The following is a 14155-nucleotide window of genomic DNA, read 5'->3' on the forward strand; positions in this document are numbered from 1 at the left end:
AGGCATAGGGAATGACTTTAATTTTCTCTCTATCTTCTGAAGTGGTCGGGCATTGAGTCTGACTCAACTTCACACCTTGTAACACAGGCAAGACTCTTTCTTTGACTGATCCATTTTGAACTTCTTCAAAGCTTTATCAAGGTATGTGCTTTGTGAAAGTCCAATTAAGCGTCTTGACCTATCTCTATAGATCTTGATGCCCAATATATAAGTAGCTTCACCGAGGTCTTTCATTGCAAAAATCTTATTCAAGTATCCTTTTATGATATTCAGAAATTCAGTATCATTTCCGATCAATAATATGTCATCCACATATAATATCAGAATGCTACGGAGCTCCCACTCACTTTCTTGTAAATACAGGCTTCTCCAAAAGTCTGTATAAAACCATATGCTTTGATCACACTATCAAAATGTTTATTCCAGCTCCGAGAGGCTTGCACCAGTCCATAAATGGATCGCTGGAGCTTGCACACTTTGTTAGCACCTTTTGGATCGATAAAACCTTCAGGTTGCATCATATACAACTCTTCTTCCAGAAATCCATTCAGGAATGCACTCTTTACATCCATTTGCCAAATGTCATAATCATAAAATGCGGCAATTGCTAACATGATTCAGACGGACTTAAGCATTGCTACAGGTGAGAAGGTCTCTGAGGGAGTCCTGGATTAGGGGGTGTTCGGATGGCCGGACTATACCTTCGGCCGGACTCCTGGACTATGAAGATGCAAGATTGAAGACTTCGTCCCGTGTCCGGAAGGGACTTTCCTTGGCGTGGAAGGCAAGCTTGGCGATACGGATATGTAGATCTCCTACCATTGTAACCGACTCTGTGTAACCCTAGCCCTCTCCGGTGTCTATATAAACCGGAGAGTTTTAGTCCGTAGGACGAACAACAATCATACCATAGGCTAGCTTCTAGGGTTTAGCCTCTCTGATCTCGTGGTAGATCAACTCTTGTACTACCCATATCATCAATATTAATCAAGCAGGACGTAGGGTTTTACCTCCATCAAGAGGGCCCGAACCTGGGTAAAACATCGTGTCCCCTGCCTCCTGTTACCATCTGACCTAGACGCACAGTTCGGGACCCCCTACCCGAGATCCACCTGTTTTGACACCGACATTGGTGCTTTCATTGAGAGTTCCTCTTTGTCGTCACTTTTAGGCCCGATGGCTTCTCCGATCATCAACAGCGATGCGATCCAGGGTGAGACTTTTCTCCCCGGACAGATCTTCGTATTCGGCGGCTTTGCACTGCGGGCCAATTCGCTTGGCCATCTGGAGCAGATCGAAAGCTACGCCCCTGGCCATCAGGTCAGATTTGGAAGTTTGAACTACACGGCCGACATCCGCGGAAACTCGATCTTCGACGGATTCGAGCCACAGCCGAGTGCGCCGCACTGTCACGACGGGCATGATTTAGCTCTGCCGCCGAACAGTGCCCTGGAGGTCGCACCTGTGTCCGCTCCGACCCCTAGCTCGGAGCCGATCACACCAATCAAGGATGGGTGGTTAGACACCGCCTCGGGGGCTGCAATCTCTACGGCGACCGAGCCGAACACCAGCCCTATTCTCTGCAAAGCCCGTGACTCCAAGGAGCCGGACTCCTCTCCAGACTCTGAGCCCTCCACGCCCCGACCGATCGAACCCGATTGGGCACCGATCATGGAGTTCACCGCCGCGGACATCTTTCTGCACTCGCCCTTCGGCGATATTCTGAATTCACTAAAGTCTCTCTCTTTATCAGGAGAGCCCTGGCCGGACTATGGTCAACAAGGTTGGGATGCGGATGGTGAAGAAATTCAAAGCCCACCCACCACCCACTTCGTAGCCACTGTCGATAATTTAAACGACATGCTCGACGTCGACTCCGAAGACATCGACGGTATGGACGACGATGTAGGAGATGAACATGAACCAATGCCTATAAGGCACTGGACAGCCACCTCATCTCATCATGTATACATGGTGGACACACCCAAAGGAAGCGATGACGAGGAACACAGGGATGCAACGAGGGATCGTTCACTCGAAAAGCAATCAAAGCAGCGACGTAAGCGCCGCTCCAAGCCCCGCCTCGACAGAGACAGCAGCCATACAAACCCAGCCATAGAGCAGGACGAGCCGGCGGACGACGAACATGCCTTCGAGCAAGCGTCCGAACAAGGAAACTTGGATAAACAAACCGAACACCCCGTCCCCAACGAAAACAACAGTCCAGACAACCTTACGCCGGATAAACTCATGGAGCAAAAGAACCTCCACAAAAGGCTTGTCGCCACCGTGCATAGCCTGAAAAAGCAGAAGCGGAAGCTCAAAACTGCGGAAGATGCACTCAGAATCAGATGGAGCAAAGTACGCAACACCGCAGACAAATATGCCGGCAGTCGCCGCACAAAAAGCTATCCAAAGTGAAAGCTACTGCCCGAATTTGACGCGGAGGCCTTAGAGCCCCCGCAGTCAAAAAATAGGAAAGCCATCCGGTCGGATCGACGACCGCATGGCCAGCATGAAGCGGCAAGCGGCGCCGCACACGAGCCGGCACGCGATCCACCAAAGGATCCACATCAAAAAGACGACCCAGCCAGATCTATATACGGGCCAAGAAAGCAAGCTCTAGTAAGCAATGCAACACAACAAATATCCGAACATCACGACACACCCAAATACAGGGGTGCCGCACACCTCCTATGTTTCACCGATGAGGTGCTGGACCATGAATTTCCAGCAGGATTCAAGCCCGTAAACATAGAGGCGTACGACGGAACAACAGACCCTGGTGTCTGGATCGAGGATTATATCCTCCACATACACATGGCCAGAGGAGATGACCTCCACGCCATAAAATACTTACCCCTCAAGCTTAAAGGGCCAGCCCGGCATTGGCTCAAAAGCCTTCCCGAAAACACCATTGGAAGTTGGGAAGAGCTTGAGGATGCTTTCCGGGCAAATTTTCAAGGGACTTATGTCCGCCCTCCGGATGCAGACGATCTCATTCACATAACTCAACAGCCCGGAGAGTCAGCCTGGAAATTCTAGAACAGATTTCTTACTAAAAAGAATCAGATAGTCGACTGTCCGGACGCCGAAGCCCTAGCAGCTTTTAAGCACAATGTTCGAGATGAATGGCTCGCCAGACACCTCGGCCAAGAAAAGCCAAGAACAATGGCCGCATTGACAAGCCTCATGACCCGCTTTTGCGCAGGAGAGGACAGCTGGTTGGCAAGATGCAGCACCAACGACCCAAGTACATCCGAATTTAGGGATGGAAAGGAAAACCCCGATGCAGCAAGGACCAGCGCCAGAATAAGGGAAACAACCCGAAGAGCACAACGGTCAACGCTAGATTTAAAAGCTCGCGGCAGAATCAGAAAAAGACACCCCTCAAGGATAACAGGGACAAGCTATCCAACTTAAACAAAATCTTGGACAAGATATGTCAAATACATAGTACTCCCGGGAAGCCTGCGAACCATACCCACAGAGATTGTTGGGTTTTCAAGCAAGCCGGCAAGCTCAACGCCGAACACAAGGGGCTCGACACACCAAGTGAGGACGATGACGAACCCCACAAGCAGAGAACCAGGAAACAAAAGGATTTACCCAAAGAAGTCAAAACAGTAAACTTACTTCACGTGACGAACAAAACGACGCCACAAGAGATACGCGCCATACGGCCTATCCCAAAGGAGTCTCGCCAATGGTTGTTAAAACCGATCACCTTCGACCATCAGGATTACTCTAGAAGTTTCCGGAATGCAGGCTGGACTGCCTTGGTATTAGATCCAATAGTCGGCGGACTCCATTCTACAAATGTCCCGATGGACGGCGACAGTGGTCTAAACCTGTTATACCAGGACACAATCCGCAACATGGGGATAGACCCAACAAAAATTCGCCATAGCAAAGCCTCCTTTCAAGGGGTAACGCCAGGCCCAGATGCCCGTTGCATGGGTTCTCTCCGGCTAGAAGTTATGTTCGGCTCCCCCGATAACTTCTGTTGTGAACAGCTAACTTTCCACATCGCCCCATTCTCAAGTAGCTATCAAGCACTGCTGGGACGCGAAGCTTTCGCTCGCTTTAACGCAATACCGCATTATGCATCTCTTACGCTTAAGATGCCCGGTCCACGAGGCATCATCTCATTAAAGGGAAAACATTGAGTGTTCCTCCCGCACGGAAAACGATGCGGCTGCCTTGACAGCCCCACAATAAAGCGGCTTCACCAGCCAAACCATCTAAACAGGTCGTCAAGACCACGGATACGGCTAGACGAGTCCGGCATAAACATACAATTGATAAAGGCTTAATAGCCGTATACCCCTGTACTAGGGGCTCCGCGCATATAAAACAAGAGACAATAAAGCTCAATTTTACCCATTTCGATTCATACTTTGTTTATTTAGTATAACTCATGTTCGGCACGATCTTTCTTTAACTAAGTTCCTCTCTTTTACAGATGAACACCGTGCTACGCCCGTCCAGGATACGGCACAACGGAGACACAGGTGCAAACGTGCAGCAGGGACCCGTTCCAAGGATTCTTTTCAGATTAAGACCCTGCATAAACCTTTTTTACTGTCTCTTGTTGATACACATCCCCTGGTTTCTTGGTATAACCAAGGAGGAGGCTAGCGTTTTGGCATGTGGCCACGTCAGAGTTTTGCGCGTACCTGGAAACTAGGGGCTTATTACTAAGGGCGTTATCCCGCCCGCCCTCATAAAGACCGAATACCTTAGGGAGTGTTCAACGTCGTGAGTTTGGCCTTATATGCATTAGCTCCGAATCATATCTTTGGTCAAATGTTGGGTTTGCCCGGCTCCTGTGTTTTGCTGCCTTACATTCCGCTCTATCGGCTAAGGCGGCACCAGGAGAACTACTATGATTGTGCCCCGGTTCGACCAGGCGAGCACCTCAGTAGAGAAAGCCGAAAACTGACTGTCATGATATAGCGTGAGACTGGTCAACCACTCGATGACATACCGGAATCTTTAGGATTCCTCCGCATTAACGAAGGGCCGTTTCCCGGCCAGGCACATACGCGCCCCGAGTTTGGGCGAGCGCAGGCACCACCAGGGGCTATATAAGTAGCCTCAATGTCAAACTCCTATGGCTAAGTGAAAGTGATAAAGCATCATAGTCTGATTGCCTAGTTCACTGCGCTATCACCTCCTTTGTAGGACCAAGACGTTGGATCAAGTGTGAAAATGCGCCTTCTGCGAACACCCCCGCATTATGTGCGTGGGGGCTGAAGCCGACGACTGCCATCTTTCAGATTATATATACATATATGTTAAATGGCCGCACAAGAGGTATCATAATACTTGCAGGCACAAGTACAAAAAGCTTCTACAATTTATCAAAATATTGTTTTACAATAATACATGCTATTCGAATATAGTATCCTTCGAGCACTGGGTCTCTATTAAACGAGCGCCTTGCAGAACTTCGTGAAAATAGCGCTCGGCAGGTACTCGGCTTCCATCCGAGTCTGGGGATGCAATAGCGGTGGCTTCCATTTCCGTCCAGTATGTCTTGACACGGGCAAGAGCCATCCGCGCACCCTCTATGCATGCTGACCTCTTCATCGCATTGATATGCGGCGCCGCACCAAGGAACTGCTGCACCAAGTTGAAATAACTTTTTGGCTCTGGTCTCTCTGGCCACAGATGACTCACGACATACTTCATGGCGAGTCCGGACAACCTATTTAGCTCGGCCCATTCGGCCAAACGATCGGCTAATGACAGTGGACGCTCTGGATTGGGGAACTGCGACCAGAAGAGCTTTTCCACTTCGCGATCTTCTTGATCTCGGAAGTGCTCGGCCGCATCTGCGGCACTCGCTGCTAAATCCAGATAGGTGTCCGCCGTACTCCACATCTGGTCTAACGGAGCATGTTTAGGATCACAGAACTTCCTCCACAGCGTAAAGGGCTTTCCAGCCGCGATTTCTCCGGCCTGACGCAGCTCCTCCTTCACAGCTCTCATCGCAGAGCGAGCATCCTTGGCATCGGCAACGGCCTTCTTCAGGTCCGTCTGTTCTGCCCGATCTTCTTTTTCAAGAAGCTTGCAACGGTCAGCAGCGTTCTTCAGCTTCACGGCCATCTCAGCCATTTCCTTCTTGCTTCGGCAGTGAGCAGCATGTTCGGCTTTCAGCTCTTCAATTGCCTTCTCGACAGCCGCATCACTTTTCCTGGCTTGCTCCTTGGCTCGGGCGAGTTCCGCCCGAAGATTCTCCATGGCAGCAGCACCATCTGCATCAAGCGCACACATTGTAAGATACTGGCATAAAGCTCCTCTTACCAGGCGCCGCCGAAGGAATTACATACCTTGTGCCTCGTCAAGCTGCTTGTTGACAAGCGCGATGTCGGCATCTCCCACGTCAAGTTGCCGCTTTAGCTCGGCAAATCCATCAGCCCGACTGGCCACCGGACACTTCGCCACCTACGTATAAAGGCGACATATTAGACCTGGGATTATGATCCTCTGTGCGCCGTCACTTTTGACAACACACAGAGTCTCAGGGGCTACTATCTACATAGGGCGCATCTTATTTATGCGCAACTGTCCATAAAGGGTACATTATTTCACGTACCTCAAAACCTGTCAGTAAACTCCTGACGGCCTCGTGTAATCCGCTCTCCGCGGATAAATCCTCTCAATCACCGTACCCTTCAATGCATGGTGCTCCTCTGAGATAGATGCTCGCCCTAGCAGATCCTTCAGCTCCTCCGACCGTGCACTAGACGGCGCCGGACTCGTTCGATGGCCCTTTTCGAAGGCCGGACGCGGAGGGCTTTGGGGGGGCCATATGACTACCTTCCGGCCCCACCGGATTCGGAGAAACCCTCCGCGACGATACCTTAGGGTTGCCCGCCTCGCAAGGCGGTACGGCAGGGGGAGGCGTTCCGCTCTCCATCATCTCCGGAAGAAGATCCCCCAAAGACGAGCTCTGTTGAGAAGGGCTAAGGTCCGAGCTACAAGGTAAATTTTTGATTACTTTTCTCAGATATAAAGCAGGGATTTCTCTCGTTTCTTAAAAAGAAAACTCCCCTCTACTTACGGCTCGATGGAGGGCTGATCCCCTTGAGGGCATAATTCGGCCGAAGTATCCCCCAGCACAGGACCCTCTGGCAAAGATTTCTTCCCCCGCTTTAAGGCAATGGTCTCCGGGTCTTCAGAGGCGGTCCTCTTCTTCCCATGAGGAGAGGAATTTTCGATTCCTCCCTTCTGGACAACCTCCTTTGAGGAGGCTGTAGCTCCCTTGTCCCCTCCCTCGCTTCCCTCTAAAGGCACAACCTCCAACATCCTGACTAGCACAGGACCCGACGTGGTCTCGGGGAGGGGGGCCGGACACCTGATTAGCTTTGCTTTCGCTATCCGCTCCTGTTTAAAGGACAACTCTTTTAGGGGCAATTTTATGATAAATATACGGATAGCGAGTCCGGGCACGAGGCTACTTACTTGAGTATCCGGACGATTGCAGCTCAGACCTGCGTCCTCCATAGAATCCGGACACACTACTTGTGGTCCTAAGAACAATTTGTACATCTCCACGGGCGTCATGCCAAGAAAATGTTGGAGAACTCGTGGTCCCTCCGGGTTGAACTCCCACAGGCGGAGGGGGCGACGTTTGCAGGGCAGAACTCGGCGAATTAACATAACCCGCGTCACCATGACCAGACTGATGTCTCTTTCTAGGAGATCTCGGATGTGGCCCTGCAACAGGGGCACGTCCTTTGCCGGTCCCCAGTCCAGCCCCGTATTGACCCATAACGCCAGTCGTGGTGGGGGACCCGAGCGAAAGGCAGGTGGCGCCACCCACTTAGGGGCCCTCGGAGTGGTAATATAAAACCACTCTTGCCGCCATAAGCCGGACTCCTCTTGAAAAGAGCCCTCGGGCCATGGAGTACCAGCATTCTTGCTTATAAAAGCACCTCCGCACTCCGCATGCCGTCCCTCGATCATATTCGGCTCTACTTTGAAGGTCTTGAGCCATAGTCCGAAGTGAGGAGTGATACGGAGGAAGGCTTCACACACGACGATGAATGAGGAAATATGGAGGATGGACTCCGGTGCTAAATCGTGAAATTCCAGCCCATAATAATACATGAGCCCCCTCACGAAGGGATCCGTCGGGAAGCCTAGCCCACGAAGGAAGTGAGACATGAACACCACACTCTCACCGGGCTTGGGAGTGGGAATGACCTGCCCTTGAGCAGGCAGCCTATGCGATATTTCGTCGGTCAAGAACCTGGCCTCTCTCAACTTCAGCACGTCCTCCTCCGTGACGGAGGAAGGCATCCATCGGCCTCGAAGGTCGGAACCGGACATTGTCGAAGGTCCAAAGCGCCTGAACTCTGGAGCCTTGGGTGTTGGAACTCGAGGCGAAGGGCGAACTCGCTTGAGATTGAAAGAAAGGAGTAAGGCCTTGGTCTCTTTATAAGAGGTTGAATACCAAGGGCCTTCCCCGTGACCGTTTGGGACTCGCCTTTGATCGAGAAAATATACCAACGGGTATGGTTGGGTTACCCACACCCGTATTGATGAGAATCCCGGAATAAGGGGACACAATCTCTACTTTAACAAGACGTGCCAAGGAAACCGCCTCGCTAAACGCGCTAAGGTGGGACAATAAAACGATTCGAATAAAGACTTGGCCGTGGTGTGATCTCACACTACGGAATACGTCAACAGATTAGATTTGTGTAAATATTATTCTCTCTATGGCAATATGTGGAAACTTATTTTGCAGAGCCGGACACTACCTTCGTGTTCAAAATCTTCTATGAAGAACTTGGAGGAGGAACCCGCCTTGCAATGTCGAAGACAATCTGCACGCTGGTCTCGTCGTCATTGAAGCCTGGTTCAGGGGCTACTGAGGGAGTCCTAGATTAGGGGGTGTCCGGATGGCCAGACTATACCTTCGGCCGGACTCCTGGACTATGAAGATGCAAGATTGAAGACTTCGTCCCATGTCTGAAAGGGACTTTCCTTGGCGTGGAAGGCAAGCTTGGCGATACGGATATCTAGATCTCCTACCATTGTAACCGACTCTGTGTAACCCTAGCCCTCTCCGGTGTCTATATAAACCGGAGAGTTTTAGTCCGTAGGACGAACAACAATCATACCATAGGCAAGCTTCTAGGGTTTAGCCCTCTCTGATCTCATGGTAGATCAACTCTTGTACTACCCATATCATCAATATTAATCAAGCAGGACGTAGGGTTTTACCTCCATCAAGAGGGCCCGAACCTGGGTAAAACATCGTGTCCCCTACCTCCTGTTACCATCCGACCTAGACGCACAGTTCGGGACCCCCTACCCGAGATCCGCCAGTTTTGACACCGACAGTCTCATCGTAGTCAACTCCTTGAACTTATCGAAAACCTTTCGCAACAAGTCGAGCTTTATATACAGTAACATTACCGTCAGCGTCAGTCTTCTTCTTGAAGATCCATTTATTCTCAATGGCTTGCCGATCATCGGGCAAGTCAACCAAAGTCCACACTTTGTTCTCATACATCGATCCCATTTCAGATTTCATGGCCTCAGGCCAGTTTGTGGAATCTGGGCTCACCGTCGCTTCCTCATAGTTCGTATGTTCATCATGGTCAAGTAACATGACCTCCAGAATAGGATTACCGCACCACTCTGGTGCGGATCTTTCTCTGGTTGACCTATGAGGTTTGGTAGTAACTTGATCTGAAGTTTCATGATCATCATCATGGGCTTCCTCGCTAATTGGTGTAGGTGTCACATGAACCGATTTCTATGATGAACTACTTTCCAATAAGGGAGCAGGTACAGTTACCTCATCAAGTTCTACTTTCCTCCCACTCACTTCTTTCGAGAGAAACTCCTTCTCAAGAAAGGATCCATTCTTAGCAACGAATGTCTTGCCTTCGGATCTGTGATAGAAGGTGTACCCAATAGCTTCCTTTGGATACCTATGATGACACATTTTTCTGATTTGGGTTCGAGCTTATCAGGTTGAAACTTTTTCACATAAGCATCGCAACCCCAAACTTTAAGAAATGACAACTTTGGTTTCTTGCCAAACCATACTTCGTAAGGCGTCATCTCAACGGATTTTGATGGTGCCCTATTTAACGTGAATGCTGCCGTCTCTAAAGCATAACCCCAAAACGATAGCGGTAAATCAGTAAGAGACATCATAGATCGCACCATATCTAGTAAAGTACGATTACGATGTTTGGACACACCATTACGCTGTGGTGTTCCAGGTGGCGTGAGTTGCGAAACAATTCCGCATTGTTTTAAATGTAGACCAAACTCGTCACTCAAATATTCTCCTCCACTATGAGATCGTATAAACTTTATTTTCTTGTTACAATGATTTTCCCACTTCACTCTGAAATTCTTTGAAATTTTCAAATGTTTCAGACTTATGTTTCATTAACTAGATATACCCATAGCTGCCCAAATCATCTGTCAAGGTGAGAAAATAATGATACCCGCCGCGAGCCTCAATATTCATTGGACCTCATACATCAGTATGTATGATTTCTAACAAATCTGTTGCTCGCTCCATTGTTCCGAAGAACAGTGTTTTAGTCATCTTGCCCATGAGGCATGGTTCGCAAGTACCAAGTGATTCATAATCAAGTGATTCCAAAAGTCCATCAGTATGGAGCTTCTTCATGCGCTTTGCACCAATATGACCCAAACGGCAGCGCCACAAATAAGTTGCACTATCATTATCAACACTGCATCTTTTGGCTTCAACATTATGAATATGTGTATCACTACTATCGAGATTTAACACAAATAGACCACTCTTCAAGGGTGCATGACCATAAAAGATATTACTCATATAAATAGAACAACCATTATTCTCAGATTTGAATGAATAACTGTCTCGCATCAAACTAGATCCAGATATAATGTTCATGCTCAACGTTGGCACCAAATAACAATTATTCAGGTCTAAAACGAATCCCGAAGGTAGATGTAGAGGTAGCATGCCGACGGCGATCACATCGACTTTGGAACCATTTCCCACGCGCATCGTCACCTTGTCCTTAGCCAGTCTTCGCTTAATCCGTAGTCCCTATTCGAGTTGCAAATATTAGCAACAGAACGAGTATCAAATACTCAGGTGCTACTGCGAGCTCTGGTAAGGTACACATCAATAACATGTATATCACATATACCTTTGTTCACCTTGCCATCCTTCTTATCCGCCAAATACTTGGGGCAGTTCCACTTCCAGTGACCAGTCCCTTTGCAGTAGAAGCACTTAGTCTTAGTTTTAGGTCTAGACTTGGGTTTCTTCTCCTGAGCATAAACTTGTTTGTTGTTCTTCTTGAAGTTCCCCTTCTTCTTCCCTTTACCCTTTTTCTTGAAACTGGTGGTCTTGTTGACCATCAACACTTGATGCTCCTTCTTGATTTCTACCTCCTCTGCCTTTAGCATTGCAAAGAGCTTGGGAATAGTCTTATTCATCCCTTGCATATTATAGTTCATCACGAAGCTCTTGTAGCTTGGTGGCAGTGATTGAAGAACTCTGTCAATGACACTATCAACAGGAAGATTAACTCCCAGTTGAGTCAAGTGATTATGATACCCAGACATTTTGAGTATATGTTCACTAACAGAACTATTCTCCTCCATCTTGCAGCTACAGAACTTATTGGAGACTTCATATCTCTCAATCCGGGTATTTGCTTGAAATATTAACTTCAACTCCTGGAGCATCTCATATGCTCCATGACGTTCAAAATGTCGTCGAAGTCCCGGTTCTAAGTCATAAAGCATGGCACACTGAACTATCGATTTGTCATCAGCTTTAGTCTGCCGGATGTTCTTAACGTCATCAACAGCATCTGCAGCAGGCCTGGCACCCAGTGGTGCTTCCAGGACGTAATTCTACTGTGCAGCAATGAGGATAATCCTCAAGTTACGGACTCATTCTGTGTAATTGCTACCATCATCTTTCAACTTTGCTTTCTCAAGGAACGCATTAAAATTCAACGGAACAAACATCACGGGCCATCTATCTACAATAACATAGACAAGCAAAATACTATCAGGTACTAAGTTCATGATAAATTTAAGTTCAATTAATCATATTACTTAAGAACTCCCACTTAGATAGACATCCCTCTAATCATCTAAGTGATTACATGATCCATATCAACTAAACCATAACCGATCATCACGTGAAAATGGAGTAGTTTTCAATGGTGAACATCATTATGTTGAACATATCTACTATATGATTCACACTTGACCTTTTGGTCTCAGTGTTCCGAGGCCATATCTGCATATGCTAGGCTCATCAAGTTTAACCCTAGTATTCTGCGTGTGTAAAACTGTCTTACACCTGTTGTAGATGAACGTTGAGCTTACCACACCCGATCATCACGTGGTGTCTCGGCACGACGAACTTTGGCAACAGTGCATATTCAGGGAGAACACTTTTACCTTGAAATTTAGTGAGAGATCATCTTATAATGCTACCGACAAACAAAGCAGAATAAGATGCATAAAGGATAAACATCACATGCAATCAATATAGGTGATATGATATGGCCATCATCATCTTGTGCTTGTGATCTCCATCTCCAAAGCACTGTCATGATCACCATCGTCACTGGCATGACACCTTGATCTCCATCGCAGCATCGTTATCGTCTCGCCAACTATTGCTTCTATGACTATCGCTATCGGTTAGTGATAAAGTAAAGCAATTACAGGGCGATTGCATTGCATACAATAAAGCGACAACCATATGGCTCCTGCCAGTTGCTGATATCTCCATTACAAAACATGATCATCTCATACAATAAATATAGCATCATGTCTTGACCATATCACATCACAACATGCCCTGCAAAAACAAGTTAGACGTCCTCTACTTTGTTGTTGCAAGTTTTACCTGGCTGCTATGGGCTGAGCAAGAACCGTTCTTACCTACGCATAAAAACCACAATGATAGTTCGTCAACTGAAGGACCGGGCGTAGCCACACTCGGTTCAACTAAAGTTGGAGAAACTGACACCCGCCATCCACTTGTATGCAAAGCACGTCGGTAGAACCAGTCTCGCGCAAGCGTACGCGTAATGTCGGTCCGGGCCGCTTCATCCAACAATACCATCGAACCAAAGTATGACATGTTGGTAAGCAGCATGACTTGTATCGCCCACAACTCACTTGTGTTCTACTCGTGCATATAACATCTACGCAATAACCTGTCTCGAATGCTACTGTTGAGGAATGTAGTAATTTCAAAAAATTCCTACGCACACACAGGATCATGGTGATGCATAGCAACGAGAGGGGAGAGTGTGTCCATGTACCCTCGTGGACCGAATGCGGAAGCGTTGTCACAACGCGGTTGATGTAGTCGTACTTCTTCACGATCCGACCGATCCAAGTACCAAATGTATGGCACCTCTGAGTTCTACACACGTTCAACTCGATGATGTCCCGTGAGCTCTGATCCAGCAAAGCTTCACAGGAGAGTTTCGTCAGCACGATGGCGTGGTGACGGTGATGATGATGCTACCGACATAGGCTTCGCCTAGGCACTGCTATGATATGATCGAGGTGGATTATGGTGGAGGGGGGCACCGCACACAGCTAAGAGGTCAATGATCAATTGTTGTGTCTATGGGTGCCCCTGCCCCCGTATATAAAGGAGAAAGGGGAGGAGGCGGCTGGCCAGGGAGAGGCGCGCCAAGAGGGGGAGTCCTACTCCCACTAGGAGTAGGACTCCTCCTTTTCCTAGTAGGAGTAGGAGAGGGGGAAGGAAAGGGAGAGGAGGAGAAGGAAAGAGGCGGCTGGCCCCCCTTGCCCTAAACCAATTCGGATTGGGCCTTGGGGCGGCACGACCCACACTCCCCTTGCTTCCCTCTATTTCCACTAAGGCCCATGTAGGCCCATTAAGCCCCCCGGGGGGGTTCCGGTAACCCCCGGTACTCCAATATATGTGTGAAACCTTCCGGAACCTTTCCGCTCTCCGAACATAGTCATCCAACATATCGATCTTTACATCTCGACCATTTCGAGACTCCTCGTCATGTCCGTGATCATATCCGGGACTCTGAACTACCTTCGGTACATCAAAACACAAAAACTCATAATACCGATCGTCACCGAACTTTAAGCATGTGGACCC

Source organism: Triticum dicoccoides, chromosome 1A (assembly GCF_002162155.2).
Source record: "Triticum dicoccoides isolate Atlit2015 ecotype Zavitan chromosome 1A, WEW_v2.0, whole genome shotgun sequence".
NCBI lineage: Eukaryota > Viridiplantae > Streptophyta > Magnoliopsida > Poales > Poaceae > Triticum > Triticum dicoccoides.